At 47.5% G+C, this 15704-nt stretch overlaps 1 long non-coding RNA gene across 2 annotated transcripts; it reads left to right on the top strand.

Annotated features, from left to right (window-relative positions):
• The first annotated feature begins 3275 nt into the window (after nucleotides 1-3275).
• On the top strand, nucleotides 3276-14621 carry Gm35510. Of its 2 annotated transcripts, none has more exons than XR_868067.2 (3): nucleotides 3276-3348; nucleotides 3871-3934; nucleotides 14320-14621. It is a non-coding gene; the product is annotated as a predicted gene, 35510 (long non-coding RNA). The 2 variants fall into 2 exon arrangements; XR_376590.3 differs by lacking the exon at nucleotides 3276-3348 and adding an exon at nucleotides 3544-3570.
• The last annotated feature ends 1083 nt before the right edge of the window (nucleotides 14622-15704 follow it).

Genomic DNA, 15704 nt, shown 5'->3' on the forward strand with positions numbered 1-15704 from the left:
CTTCCTGCAGGGAGTCATTCCTGCTCTTAGGAAGTATGTGGCCCTTGCTCTATATGGTAGGATATAAATGTCACAGAGGAGGTTAACAGAGGGGAAACCTAGGATGGGGGAGGCTAATCCAGGCTGTGAGAAAACATCAGAGCCATCAAGTTGACATCCCCAGTTCCCTCCCTCCTGCCTTCTGAGCATTCTTGCCGGACACAGCTTTCCCAGTCTTCTGTCTCAACCTTCTAGCCAATCTTTATTCATCTGCTGTTAGTAAGGACACTGGGGCTCACAGGAACCACACAGCTAAGAGCCAGCTCTATGTGTCTGTCCCTGTAGCAGCACAATCCCTGAGGGTGTTGAGAAGACCCAAGGGAGCAAGAAGACAGTTCCTAAGACCCTCAGCAGAGCCCTTCCCACCGATCCCCTCCATCTGTACAAGTCCGGAGGGTCCAAGAGTAGCAGCCCCCATCTACAAAGGATGAAACTGTTGCCCAGAGTTTATACTCAGAAAGAGACAGGCAGAGAGGGAAGATGTGAAGATTCACCAGAAGCAACAAGATAAAGAAGCCCAGGGGCTGCCAGCAGCCAGGAGAGGCCTGGGCACATCCTCTTTCAGCCCAGAGGAAGTCAAGGTCACACAGAGAGGCAAATCCAAGAAGAACCAGAATAGGCCTTCTCCTCTAGAAATGGCTCCCCTCTCACCTTCCAGCCACACTCAACTCAGAGGGAACACACTGGATCAACAGGGCTCCGGGGAGGGTAAGTCTCCTGCCCTCCATTCACATGTCAAATTCCTGTATACAACAGAATGTAACCATATTGGGAGACAAGGTCTTTATATGGGTATTCAAATTAAAATGAGATTACGGTGAAGCACACATCCCTACCGCCCTGTCCTTTATGACTAGACACAGAAAGAGACAGGCAGAGAGGGAAGATGGGAAGACTCACAAGAAGCCACAAAACAAAGAAGCCAGCAGCTAGGAGAGGCCTGAGCACATCCTCTTGTGACCCAGAGGAACAATTCTGCCAGCACTTTGGTCTCAGCCTCCAGCTTCCACAGCCTTGAGAAACACTGTGGCTTAAACCACCAGGCATGAGGACCTTGGTCCCCAGGAGACCAGCACCACAATGAGTTACCTGCCCTCTACCCAACCCCGAAAAACAGTCAATGTCTGTATGTTTTACCACGTTTTTATCAAAGAAACTTGGGAAATGATTCAAAAGTAAAAAGGAGACTAAAAGCACATGGGTTCTTCCGGTCACGGTCACTATTTTGAATTTCCTCGCAGTTTGGTTTGGATGTGGGATCTTTCCTCTGTGCAGTTGCCACAGTCTTTCTCGAAAGGCTGTCTCTGGACTCGGATCAGAGAGCCAAGGGTGCAGTTCTCAGGTCCGATGCAGCCCTGTGCAGATTTATGTAGACATTGTATAAAATGAGCCATGCTGCTTGATAACTTCCGCTCTCCCCTGGCTTATCTTGAGTGTTTCCTCCTATATCTAATATTCTTCCACATCACACTTTTTTTTTTCAATTCTGTATATAGACCTCCGTCTGTGAACCTGGCATAAATCCACTTACCCAGTGCCCTTCCATTGAACATTTACAGAAATCACTAGCTTCGCCCAGCTACACGTAAGGTCAGAATAGATCTTTGATTGATTTGGGTTTACTAAATAGAGTTACTAAACCTGAGCGTCCGAATCAAAGCGTAGCCTGTGTGAAGCTCCGGCTGCGGGGACCCCGCTGAGAGACTGCAATTTACCTCCTCCTGCAACCAGACAGGGGCTCACTTCCCCACACCTCCCCAACATCTGCTGTTTTGCCTGCTATTGTTTTGACCAGTTGTATGGAGAGGAAACCCCAGAATCTCCTTTTCATTTGCACTTTGGACTTCTAATGTTTTTACAAGGTTTTTGTATTTCTTCAGTGAACTACGTTAATCGTCCTCTGCCCGTTTTTGTCCACTGGTCAGTTCCTCTCATTGTTAAGGATTTAGCGGACTTGAAAGGGCAGCTGCAGATGGGCGCCCACTGCAGCTTCCTCCCCGCCCTTCTGACCCTCCTTCTCCTCCTTTCCCATCCTCCAGAGCTTTCCTTTGCTCTCCAGGGAACCTTTGTCATTCAAGCTGGCCCCTGCTTCCCAGGGCCCTGGGAAAGTCATCCCTCACCGCTCTCTCCACCTTTCTCCTTTGCCTCCAGAGCCCCACATTCTTACAGTTCTCCCCACCTCTCTCCACGCCCTGCACATCCTCCCTCGAAATTCTTCTCTGAGGCTGTAAGCCACAGGGGACCCGAACTAATCTAGAGCGGGAATCCCACCCCACCCTGCTCAGGGTTGAAAAGAGAAAGGAGAAAGGTGAGGAGAGGTTCAGAGGAGCAGCGTGACCCGCGGGGGATAACCTGGGAGAAAGAGGACGAGAGAATCTGTGGAGAAAAGAACTAGCCCGCCGTCTCTTTTGACCTTTGAAGTCTCTACAGTAGAGCTTACATCCCAGACCCTCCTGGTACAGGCCCTCGGTTCACCTTACTGGGTTGTTAGTAGAAACAAAGGCAACATTTCCAGTAGATGATCTGGCACAAGCAGGTGCACCGCTCACCACCACAAACCTCCTAGGGTCAGACCTGGCTTCTCCAAGGGAGGTGGGTCCTGGGAAGGGAGGTTTTCGCTTGTTTCGAGAGAGGCAGAAAACCAGTCCGGGTGAGGCTAGAAAGCCAGAGGTCCTGATGGACAGCACAGCTGAGCGTGACCTGAGGGACACAGAAAATGCCCGCTATCCACGCAGTGGACAGGATTTTTGGTCTCAACTCCAAAAATTCGGTCACCTATTGAAGTCATCTATTTGGCAAGTCAGCCTGCGCCAGTGCTTGTGCGCCTAGATCTTGGAGGGACAAGTGTAGACCAGAGAGATCTGACAAAGGACGCTCGGAGACTGACCGAAGCCGGGAACCCAAGGGCGCGTCCCAGAAACAGCTAGGCCTGGGACGCAGACTTAAACAGACTGACGGGGGTGGGGGTGGGGGGAGCCATCGTATACACAGGAGGGTCGCCTAAACACTGAGTGGAAAATGAAGTATGGCTTCTTTGAGCCTGAGGGGCTGTTCAGGTGGGTGGAACACAAGAAAAAAAAATAATAATAAGGGGCCCCAAGGCCTGAACTTCCAAACTTGGAGCTAGGCAAAAACATGCCAGAACCCAATTTCATCAAGATCCTGTTAGGGGTGGCGGCAGCCCGGGGCTGGGCTGTGTGAGGAGGGGGCGGGGAAGCGGGGAACCAGCCGAGGCCCGCGCCCCCCCTTGTCCCCTGTGCCGGGTCTCCGCCCTGGCCCGAACTGCACGTAGCGCTCGTAGTCTACCAGGTAACAAAGCCGCTAGTGTGGGGCGGGCGCCAGGGCTGGGCCCGGAGGTGGAGGCGGGGGTGAGGGTGGGGGTAGGGAGAAGGGGCCCAGGAGGGAATCTGTTCTCCACCCGAGGAAGGCGCCACGATCCTTGCATTCTGGCGGCATGGCTCATGCCCAGATGTAGAAATGGACCGGACTTGGGTCTCTAGGGGAGCGCAGCCTCACAACGCACAGCCCTAGGTTAGGCCGGCTAGGGAAGAGGTGACCTCGTGGTGGTCCTGACAACACCCCCCACTTTTGTGCGAGTACAGGGACTGCCTCAGGCCCCTGGGCGGGATTGGATTGATGTGTTCATTCTGGTACTGGCTGTGGAATGCCTTATGGGGAGGCCATTTGACTACCTGGATGAACGGGTTTTAAGTGGCACAAGATTTTCTGAAACCTGGTCCCAAACAGGATGGGGAGGGGTGGCGTTGATGAGGTTAAGAGGAGACTCAAGACATCCTAAGTCACCACTGCATGTCTCCATCTCTATTATAGGTGCTCACACAGGACATGATTAGATTTTCAGGCTTTGTCCACACCTGACAACACACGCAAGCAGGTGGGTCAGCTCTTCCCCTCTAGCCAAGCAGAGCTGGAGAATGAACTCGGAATGACCTTTTGGGGGGTCATTTCCCTTCCCCCTCCTGCCCAACTTATAGCTTTTTGTTGCCTGGAAAGGGGGTGGGCAACCCAGGGCTGAGGGAGGAGAACAAAGGTAATTTGGGAGGAAAGTCTTTTCTTCCAAGCAGCTGCCCTCTCCTAGGGCCTCACAGCCCAAGTCTTTGTAGAGTGACCTCCCATCCCCCTCCAAAGCCACCAAATGTAGGTCAGAGGACCACCCAGAATAGGGTTTGAGGGCATAAGAGAAAAGGAAGCTTATGAGCACCAACTGAGTCCCTACTAGATGGAAGAGTGCCAGGAGATTGTGCCTGCCTCAGTTTCCTCATCAGTACAGTGTGGGACTCCTGTGGCTGTGATGTGGGCTCCCCTCAGTCCTCTGCGGAGAGGTGCCCAGGTGCCCTGATTGTAACAACCTGGCTTGGAGTCCTCACTCTTAGGAGGGGAGCACAGAGAGCAGTTGTGAGGTACCGTGCAGCCTGGTGAAGTAGTCTATGGGTGTTCTGGAGAGGCACTAGACCATACCCAGGTCCGAGGGATGCTGTAGCCACTGCACAGATGAAGACTGGAACCGCAGACCCCATTGCTCAGGGCTCAAGACCAAGATTTAGCTGGGCAGTGGTGGCGCACGCCTTTAATCCCAGCACTTGGGAAGCAGAGGCAGGCAGATTTCTGAGTTCGAGGCCAGCCTGGTCTACAGAGTGAGTTCCAGGACAGGCTGGGACTTGCAGCAGAATGTCACAGTTCTGACCCTGGGGTGCTCAGGTAGCATCTTGCCTGGAATCAGGAACAGTGCTCAGCTCCTGGCCCAAGCCAGGACACACATACACACACACACACACACACACACACACACACACACACACAGAGAGAGAGAGAGAGAGAGAGAGAGAGAGAGAGAGAGATGCCATGCTGTGCTTCCCGAACAGTGCTCAGCACAGGCCCTACAGGGTTTCCCTAGACTCAGCCCCCTCCCTCTTTCTGACTGCTATGGTGGATGGTGATTGGAGCCATAAGACAGACGTCTGCTTGAAGGCAAGCCTGGCCACCTTGGGCGGCATTTCCCTCTCTGGGCTTTAGTTGTGCTGTCTGTAAAGGAGATATGAACACATCTTGGTTGCTTCAGAGGAAGACTGGGGTCCCGTGCAGCGCTGCCCCTCCCCCTCAGCTCCCTCAGCATCCTCTTCCCTACATTCCTGTTACTAAGCCTGTGTACTTGCACCAACAAGTCCCAGACCAAGGGAGCTGCTTTTCCTTGGTCCCTGTGGCCACGGTCACCCAGCATTATTTAACTCAGGGTCAGCGATAGAAGGCAGTATTCACTGAATGCTAAGTGAAAACTTTTCTTAACCGGAAAGCAAATCTGAAGGCTGTTTTTCGTTAGCTCATTTCCAATCACAGAGGTTCAGGACTTGTCAGTCACTTTACAAACTCAATAAAGTGCCCATTTGGCAGACAGGAAAGCAAGGTCCAGCATGTGACATCAATGCCCTGCTGGGACTTCTGCTGAATTCTCTTAATAACCTCCCATAACCTTCTGTAAAGACATTCTTATTTTGCTTGTTTATTGAGGGGTGTGTGTGTGTGTGTGTGTGCGTGTGTGTGTGTGCGTGTGTGTATGTGTGGTCTCACTATAACCCAGGCCAGCACGTACGCCCACCATCAACCTGACACTCCTACCAGACTTGCCTACCTTTTCCTCCTATGGTTCCAGCCCTTGCAAAGCAACAAAGACCAGCACTTGAATTCCCTCTCCCTCCCTCTGCCTCCTCCCCGCCCCCCTCCTTCTGCGGGGTCCTGAGAGCCTAGAGTACACAGAGGTTGCTGAAGACCAGAGTCAGGTACTGCAGTAGAGGCACCAGAGTATACTTTGGAAGGCAGAGATGCAGATGCTGCATGGGCACATGCAGGCCTACACTGGCCTTTTGGCTGTGAACGTCCCAGCAGAGCCCAGGGGAGGGAAAGCATAGCCTTCAAAGCCAGACATCTGATATGTACCAGTCAGATGAGGTGCTTAGGCAATCTGGCCCCTCTGTGAGCCTCAGTTTCCCATGAGTATGGGAATACTAATTCCTCCCCAATGGACCAGTCAAACTGATTCAGTGACAACAGCAACAAGTGTCTGAATCCAGGAGCAGGAGGGCAAAGGTCTTCCTAACCTCCATCCCTCTCTCTCCTTCCTCTCTTCTCCCTCCCTGACCTCCTTCATCCCCATGCCTACTCCCCACCCCCACCCCGCACTTCCAAAAATGAAAGAAAGAATTATGGGCTAGCCATAGAGGCACAGGTCTTTTCTAATGCCAGCATTCAGGAAGAAGCAGAGACAGGTGGGGCTCTGTGAGTCCCGAGGCCTAAGTTCCAGGACAGCCAGAGCTACATGGTGAGACCCGACCTAAGAATAATGAATGAATGAATGAATGAATGAATCAATCAATCAATCAATCAATCAATCATAACCAGAGCTGTGGCCCACTGTTCTCTCACAGTCCAGAGTCTGTTGTGAAATACTATTGGAAGGAGAGTCAGCTGAAAATGGTGTCTAGGAAAGTGTTCAGACCAAATTTGAATCCTCTGAGTATCACCACCTTCCAGGACAAAAGTTATCTTTTCCTCATCTGTCCAAGCAAGCCCCAGAGGCCATCGCAAGCATCTTTGAAAGAAAGAAGAAGAAAACAAGTGCACGCAGAGGTGGGTGATGGGAAGACAGGCTGCGATTGGAGCGATGTGCCCACAAGGCGCGGAACATCTGTCGCCAGCCACCAGAAGCTGGAAGAGACAAAGACCAGTTTCTCCCACAGAGGTGTGGAAGGGCGGGCGGGGAATCCTGCTGCCACTTGCTTTGAGACTTCCTCCTCTGTGTGGAAAGCACATTCCTGCCATTGCCCGGCACCCAGCGAGGCAACTGGTTCCAGCAGCCATGGGACACTAAGATAGGTCTAGAGAACCCAGCAGCATTCAACCAGTAGTCTCCTGCCCATGTCTAGCCAAACCTGGACCTATGCAGGCACTCAGCCAGAAGGCAAGCTCTGAAGTTAGATCCTGGTGATGTGGGGAGTCAGCGTTAGGGCAAAGGGAAAGTTCTCCTCTACCCTCCAAAGTCTGGCTGGAATACACTGTCAATGACAGATGGAAACAGAAGACAAGGTATACAAGCTTATTAGCATGCAGGAAGAGAAACATTCCAGCATCAGGGAAATCACAGGAGTGTGCTAGGGATTGAGAAAGAAAGTTGTTCAGAGGGCCGTAGGTGAGTGAATTCGGGAGGGGTTCATAGGAGTAAGAACATGCAGTTCTTAAGAGCCCAAGAGAAGAGAACAGGTAATGGATTGTAAATTATTCGGTTTGGGACCAAAATAGAGGACAATGGTATATGGCAAAAGTCCGCCTTACGGTGTTGACAGACCACAGGCGTTCTTCCTGCAGATAGGCGTTTATGGTCCTGCTCTAGCTAGTCAAACTCAGAAGACTGAGGGCAACTGTGTTTCCCTTTGGGTGGATCTGGCCAGTTAGATAAGGGAATTTTACAGACAGCCTCTCCCAGAGCTGAGAGAGAGAAGAGTCGTGACTTGGGGTACACTCTGAGACCTCTCAGCAGCTCAAAGTGCCAGACTTTTCTGCCCACACACAGGCTACCTACTCGGGATCACAGCTGTCATCTGCTCCGTGCCCTGCCTGCCTCCTCTGGAATGAGGCAGCAATTTCCCTGGCCCACAGACCCCAGTGGGAGGCAAGAGCAGGCCATGCCAACTGGCACTGAGTCCTGGCTAGTGGGGGAAAACCACTCATGAGGAAACCAGGAGGCCTATGTTTAATTTTGCTTCTGCATTGTTCAGCTAATCGACTCGGCCAAGCCACTTCGCCTCTCGAGAGTTGTCTTCTCCACTGCCAAAGGCCCAGGCTGTCCAGCATGATTTACTTCTAATCGTGAATGAACAGGGGAGGGAGGGTGCAGAAAAGAAAACGAACATAATTAGCACCAAGTGGTAAAAAACAAAAACAAAAACAAAGTTCAGTCCTAAAAGCTGGCTTGACTCTTTCACAGGCTGGATGAAGAAATAGCAAACCTTAAAGTTTGGGAAGAGTGAAGGCTCCAGGTGAGGTTGCAGTTAGAAGTGTTCATTACAGAGCCAGTGTCATTAGGAGAGAGAGCTGGGTGCTGGAGAGAGAGAGAGAGAGAGAGAGAGAGAGAGAGAGAGAGAGAGAGAGAGAGAGAGATGGCTCAGCAGTTAAGAGCACTGGCTGCTTTTCCAGAGGTCCTGGGATCAATTCCTAGCAACCACATGGTGTTTCACAATCATCTGGAATGGGATCTTATGCCCTCCACTGGTGTGCATGAAGACAAAGTACTCATATAAATAACATATATAAATTAATTTTAAAAGAGACAGAGAGAAAGAGAGGTCTGTCCACAACCAAAAATGCCCAACAACGTCCATTTGATCCATGGACCTTAGTCCTCTGCTATGTTCTAAGTGTCTATGTCCAAAATTCATATGTTGAAGCGCTGGCCCCAGGGGGTGACATTAGCTGAGGGCCATGGGATCATGAGGACATGACTGGGATCCAAGCATCGAGAGACTCTGGGATGCCAGTTACCTTGGGACACCATGTGAGGACAGTGCCAAGAAGATGCTATCTCTACTGAGGAAGGAGTCCAAACTGGACACCTTCTGCCCCATCATGGACATCCCAGCCTCCAGAACTACAAAGAATTTGTGTTGCATATAAGCCATTTATTTAAATAGTTCAAAGAGTCTAAGCATCTTCTGTGGACCTACAAGACTATCCAAGGTCTGCCTAACAGTCCTTCACAGAAGGAAAGGCAAGATGGGCTAAATTGGGGCTTGAACTGGGAAAATATGATAGGGGCATGAATGAAGAGAAGCCATGGCATGGGAGAGTCCAAGAGATCGAGTCTGTGTAGGGGATGACTGAGCAGAAAAACCAAAGGAAGAATTAGCATCCATGAGTTCAGTGAAGAAAACAGGGGTGTGATAACAGTGGTAACAGCATATCAGATATAGGACTTTCATATGTAAAGAGCTCCTGCAATTTAATAATAAGAAACAACTAAAATATTTGAACAGATATGACATCAGGGAAGATGTCTGAATGGCCGATGGGTATGCAGAAAGACTCTTAGGGGAGACTCCACAACTGCAGTTAATAGTTAGATAATGGTAGTGAGGTAGGGAAGTCATCTTCCTTGGTGATATAGCCACTGGTCAGTTGCCCGTGCTTCAGTAAGTACTGTAGTAAATAAAGCTAAACTTATGCTCATGCAATCAACACTAATTAAACTCAGTAGGTCACACACACACACACACACACACACACACACACACACACAAAAGAGGTATGAAGTCAGGCTTGGTGGCACACAACTTTAGTCCCAGTACTTCAGAGACAGAAGTAGGTGGATCTCTGTGAGTTCAAGACCAGCCTGGTCTACATAGAGCAGATAGCCAGAGCTTTATAGTGAAATCCTGCTTTGAAACCTCTTTAAAAAAAAAAAAAAAAAAGAGCCGGCAGTGATGGCGCACACCTTTAATCCCAGCACTTGGGAGGCAGAGGTAGGTGGATTTCTGAGTTCGAGGCCAGCCTGGTCTACAGAGTGAGTTCCAGAACAGCCAAGACTACACAAAGAAACCTTGTCTCAAAAAAAAAACAAAAAGAAAAAGAAAAAAAGAAAGGGAGAGAGAGACAGAGAGAGAGAGAGAGAGAGAGAGAGAGACAGAGAGAGAGAGACAGAAAGAAAGAAAGAAAGAAAGAAAGAAAGAAAGAAAGAAAGAAAGAAAGAAAGAAAGAAAGAAAGAAAGAAAAGAAAGTAGGAGGGGAAGGGGAAACTCATTGGAAACAAGGGGTCCTATGGAATTGAGGGTAGAAGAGAGGGTAATGGGTGCATATTTACTAAAGTATCTTTTATTTATTCTTTGGCAATTTTATAAATGTAATTAGTGTACTTTGATGCACCCCCTAAACATGAAGACCATGAAGACCCCTCTTCCACCCAGGTTCTTTTCTTTTCTCTTTTTCTTTTCTTTTCTTTTCTTTTCTTTTCTTTCCTTCCTTCCTTCCTTTTCTTCTTCTTCTTCTTCTTCTTCTTCTTCTTCTTCTTCTTCTTCTTCTTCTTTTCTCTCTCTCTCTCTCTCTCTCCTTCTCTCTTCCTCTCCTCCTCCTTCTTTTTCTTTGTTTTGTTGTTGTTGTTTGTTTTTTGAGTCCTGGCTGTCCATAGACCAGGCTGGCCTCAAACTCAGAGATCCGCCTGCCTCTGCCTCCCGAGTGCGGGGATTAAGGGCGTACACCACATCAGCTTCTTTTTTCCTTTCTTTTTTTTTTCTTCCCCAAGTCTAATTAGTGCTGTTCGTTCATTGGAATGTTGGAATGTTGACTGGTGCTCTTGGCTTAACAGTGTGCAGGTAACCATAGCTACAGTGAGGTCATGGGTGAGGCCACTCAATATTCAGAAGACACAAATTCACTGCACAGCTCCCCATTCTCTAGGTCTTACATTCTCTCCACATAACTCACCGCAATGTTCCATGAGCCTTGGGGAGTAGGGTGATAGAGACATCCCTGAACATTCAATAGTCACTTTTTCTCAGTGCTTTAACCAGTTATGAGTCTCTGCATTAACTGCTGACCAATGCAGAGAGAAGCTTCTCTGGCCAAGGTTGAGCCTTGCTAATCTCTGTATAAACATGGTATTTAGAAGTTAGTTTGACAGTACCATTTAGTAAGACAGCACAAGTAAGTCATGTTTTCTTTCTCCCCATTCCACACCTATGACCTCCTTAGCCATGGGTTTAAAGTACCAGGACATGGTTCCCCTCCTGTGGAATAAGCTTAAAGATAAAGCAAAAGCCCCTATGACTTTTATGCCTCTATTGCTTCAGTGGGCTCATCCTGCCAGTAGGGTCATGACTTAGCATGAAGGTTTCACCATTGGGTAATGTTACTGATGGCTTTTCCACTCCCAGGATCCATAAAGCACCTTCCAGCACTATGATAGCTACCCAGCAGGGAGTCTGTTTTCAGGTTCTTTCCAATTCGATATTTCAATCCTGCAAGCAAAGTGTGTTGCGTCTTTAGCAATGGGTCTTACCATGTAGTCGTAGGCAATGTAACCAAAACAATGACAATAGCATGTGTTGTTTTGGTGCTCTCTGGGTCCTCACTTACAAATAACTCCCTCCAAGGAATGTATTTGTCTTAGGGTTTTACTGCTGTGAACAGACACCATGACTAAGACAACTCTTAATTGGGGCTGGCTTACAGGTTCAGAGGTTTAGTCCATTATCATCATGGCAGGAAGCATGGCAGTCTCCAGACAGACATGGCGCTGGAGGAGCTGAGAGTTCTACATCTTGTTCTGAAGGCAGGAGAAAACTGGCTTCCAGGCAGCTAGGACAAGGGTCTTAATTACCACACCCACAGTGATACACTTCAGGCAACAAGACCACATCTACTCCAACAAGGCCACACCTCCAATTAGTGGACTGGTTGGGTCAAGCATATTCAAACCATCACAGTTTTCCAACCCTGACACTGAGATTTTCAGTTAAGAACCATGTCTTAGCCAGCAGTGGTGGCGCACGCCTTTAATCCCAGCACTTAGAAGGCAGAGGCAGGAGGATTTCTGAGTTCGAGGCCAGCCTGGTCTACAGAGTGAGTTCCAGAACAGCCAGGGATATACAGAGAAACCCTGTCTTGAAAAACCAAAAAAAAAAAAAAAAAAGAACCATGTCTTCTAGGGAAAACACTGTCTACCTATGTCTACCTATGCAGGCACTTGCATTTAAATCCCTTTTCTTCTTAATTATATTTTTTTCTTAATTATATTTTATAATTAGCCTATAAAATATAGTCAATGTCTCTCTCTAAATAGCTCTGGTGGTCCTGGAACTTACTATGTAGACCAAACAGGCAAAATACTTATACACATAAAATAAAAATTAGCGGGACAGTGGTGGTGCATACTTTTAATCCCAGCACTTGAAAGGCAGAGGAAGGCAGATTTCTGAGTTCGAGGCCAGCCTGGTCTACAGAGTAAGTTCTAGGACATCCAGGGCTATACAGAGAAACCCTGTCTCAAAAAAAACAAAACAAAACAAAAAATAAACAGATAGATAGATAGATTTGACAGAATATATATATATATATATATATATATATATATATATATATATACACACACACACACACACACACACACTATTTTTTGTTAGACATATCCATCTTATATGTATGAGTATGTATCCACGCCATGTGTGCATCATCATAGAAGTGGGTCAGAGGACGATGTTGGACAATTCCCTGGTCCTGGAATTATGGATGGTGGTGAACCACCATGTGGATGATGAGATCTGAAGCAGGGTCCTCTGTAAGATCAATGAGTGCTCTTGACCACAGAGCCGTCACCCTAGTCCCTAAAAAATAATTTTTAAAAATGATTCGTAACATTATTAGTCATTAGAAAAGTGTAGACTTTAGCCACAATGAAATACCACCATAACACATATCTGTCGGGATGGCCACAAAACAAAGGCTGTCCTTAAGTCCAACCAGGAAGCAGAAAGTATGCTTAGCACTGGCAGTGACTTTAAAGTCCTAAGACTACACATTTCAAAGTGTTTACTGTGTTCACCTAATGAAACTTCTAGGAAGCATATAAAGATTATCACATCTATCCAGCTGAAAATTAACTATCAACCATCTATGAACATGGTCACATATCTTGTCCTGGGTTAAATGGCTTAAAGATCTTGCTGTTAGTTGGGACTTCTGATATTTAGAAACTGACATATTAAGTCCCAGACTTGTCCAACTTCCTGGTTAGGGAGGGAATGAATTCCCCAACATTAGCCTCCCCTCATCCATGAGGTTGGTCCATTGTGACTACGCTCGTCATAATACCTCTGAGCTTTCTGTTGATGACCCATGCATATGATTACACTAATACCCATCTGACTGAATCAGCCCAAATGGCTGGGCACTTGTTTCTTGCCAACTAGCAGCTCTGTACTAGAAACTGTCAGTTGGAGTTCTAGCTCATGACTAAGGGTCAGGCTAAGATAGGACTTAGGATTCTGGCCACGAAAGATGAAACTCAAGCTACTACTTGGCTTGTGTGTGATACTCCATGGGTAAGTGATCAGGATATGTTGTCAAATAAAGAAATGAATGAAAACCAGCTTAGACGAGAGGAGTCTGTTTTTGGCTTCCGGTGACTCAGCAGATGTTATCAGGAATGGGGAAGTGGGTCTCTCCTGGATTTGCTCTGACCTCTGCAGGGTCATACACAGGCTTCCAGCCACCCATCAGACAAGGACTTTCTTTCCTCCTCTGTACCATTCCACAGCAGGGAATTCTCCCTAGCAACAGCCACAGAAAACAAGAGCCCACTTCTCTTTCTCTCAAAAGCTACAACTTCCTTTTCCCTGGCTCCAATTTGGTTCAGGGCCAAAATTTTGATTGGCTGAAATCCATTAACTCTTTGTGGTTCTGTAGAGTAGACTCTTTTCTATAGGAAGTTTCAGACACAGTGGCTCAAAGTATTACTAGAGGGACCATGCAATGGTATTGTTTTAAAGTGTTTTAAATGCATATACATGATTAAAACTATAAAACATAGAGAGATGGCTTGGTGGTTAAGAGCACTTGTCGCAAGCTGGGTGTGGTGGCACACACCTTTAATCCCAGCACTCGGGAGGCAGAGGCAGGCGGATTTCTGAGTTCGAGGCCAGCCTGGTCTACAAAGTGAGTTCCAGGACAGCCAGAGCTACCTAGTGAGACCGTTTCAAAAATCCAGTTAATCAATTAATACTGCGTTCAGTCCCTGGGATCCACATGGAAGAAGGGGAAGAGTCAACTTCCCAAATGATTATGCCATATTGATAAGAGAGAACTCTACACTTACTAGAATACACACACACACACACACACACACACACACACACACCAGCTTAAGCCCCCAATAAGGAATCCCCAGCTCCTTGTGATCTGGCTTCAGGCCCCTGTGCAGCCTTGCTGCTAACTCTAAACACATGGCCTTGAGTATCGACTCCATGTCTTCAGACATGGTTACTCATGACCAAATCTTAGCAAAAGCTCATCCTTCTATATCTTCTCCCTCCCCTACCCAGAGAACTCCTACACACCTTGTAAGGCCCAACTAAAACGCTGCTTCCTCTGGGCAGCCTCTCCCATCATCGTACCACTGAACCAGATATGACACTTTGCTGTGAGTCTCCCGTCACCTGCCATGTAGCCCACAAACATTTCACACACTCACATCCATTTACTGCTCTGTGTATGTCTTTGCAGAAGCGTGGAGGTAGAGAACAGCAACGCCATCATGCAGATGATGCTGAAGGTGGTGATGACCAGTAGACAGGAATGGTGATAATGATGATGATGGGGACATGTCCAGAGATGCATGACTCTGGCCCCTTCCTGGGCCACCACACCTCGGGGGTCCTCCCAATGGTCTTGGCTCTGTTGTTGGTTACAAGGTTCTTTGCCATGAGAACTCAACATTCTCCTGATTTGAGAAGTCCCTGCTCAAACCTTCCTAAGTAATCCCCAGCCAAGCCAATCTCCTATTTCCATGGTCTTAGGATCTGGGTTGTTTCCAGCTTTTAGCTATTACAAATAAAGTTACTATAAATATTCATACAGGAGCTTGTATAATGCTTCAACTTCTCTTGAATGAACAACTGGGGGTGGAATGGCTGCATCATGTGATAAATGTATGTTCCACTTTTTATATATACATATGTGTGTGTGTGTGTGTGTGTGTGTGTGTGTGTATATATATAGTATATGTACATAATATGCACTAGGTAGATAGATAGATAGATAGATAGATAGATAGATAGATAGATAGATAGATAGGCAGATAAATAGAGGGTATTTTGCCTATATGTATATCTGAGCACCACATACCTGCCTAGTACCCACAGAGGCCAGAAGAAGATATCAGATCACCTGGAACTGGAGTTACAGATGGTTGTGGGCCACTATGTGGGCATTGGAATTAAACCACAGTCCTCTGAAATGCAGACAGCCAGTTCTCCATCCCTGTAAATTTAACTTTGTTTTTTTGTTTGTTTGTTTTTTGTTTTTTGAGACAGGGTTTCTCTGTATAGCCCTGGCTGTTCTAGAACTCACTTTGTAGACCAGGCTGACCTTGAACTCAGAAATTCACCTGCCTCTGCCTCTGCCTCCCAAGTGCTGGGATTAAAGTTGTGTGCCACCACTGCCCAGCTATAAATTTAACTTTTAAAGGAACTGTCAGACTTTGAAAGTACATGTGTCAGATTGTAAATACCAGCATCCATGAAAACTCCAGTTACCTCACATCACATCTTCTTTGGCATTTGACATGATCAGTCTTTTAATTGTGAACATTCTAATAGAAGTGCAATGCCATCATATGCTAGTGTGTGTGTGTGTGTGTGTGTGTGTGCCTTGTGTGTGCAAGCATGTGTGTGTGTGTGTGTGTGTGTGTGTGTGTGTGTGTGCTGTATGTGTACATGCATGTAGGTACATGTGCCCATGTGTGAGTCCTGAGGTTGTCATCACTGTCATCCTCAGTCACCCTGGTTCCATTTTTTTTGAGACCGAGACATTGACACCTTTTGAGTCACTGAGATGCTGAGCCTGGAGCCAGCTGTTTCAGATAAGCTGGCTGGCCAGCAAGCTCCAGA

This window comes from Mus musculus, chromosome 4 (assembly GCF_000001635.26).
Source record: "Mus musculus strain C57BL/6J chromosome 4, GRCm38.p6 C57BL/6J".
Classification (NCBI taxonomy): Eukaryota; Metazoa; Chordata; class Mammalia; order Rodentia; family Muridae; genus Mus; species Mus musculus.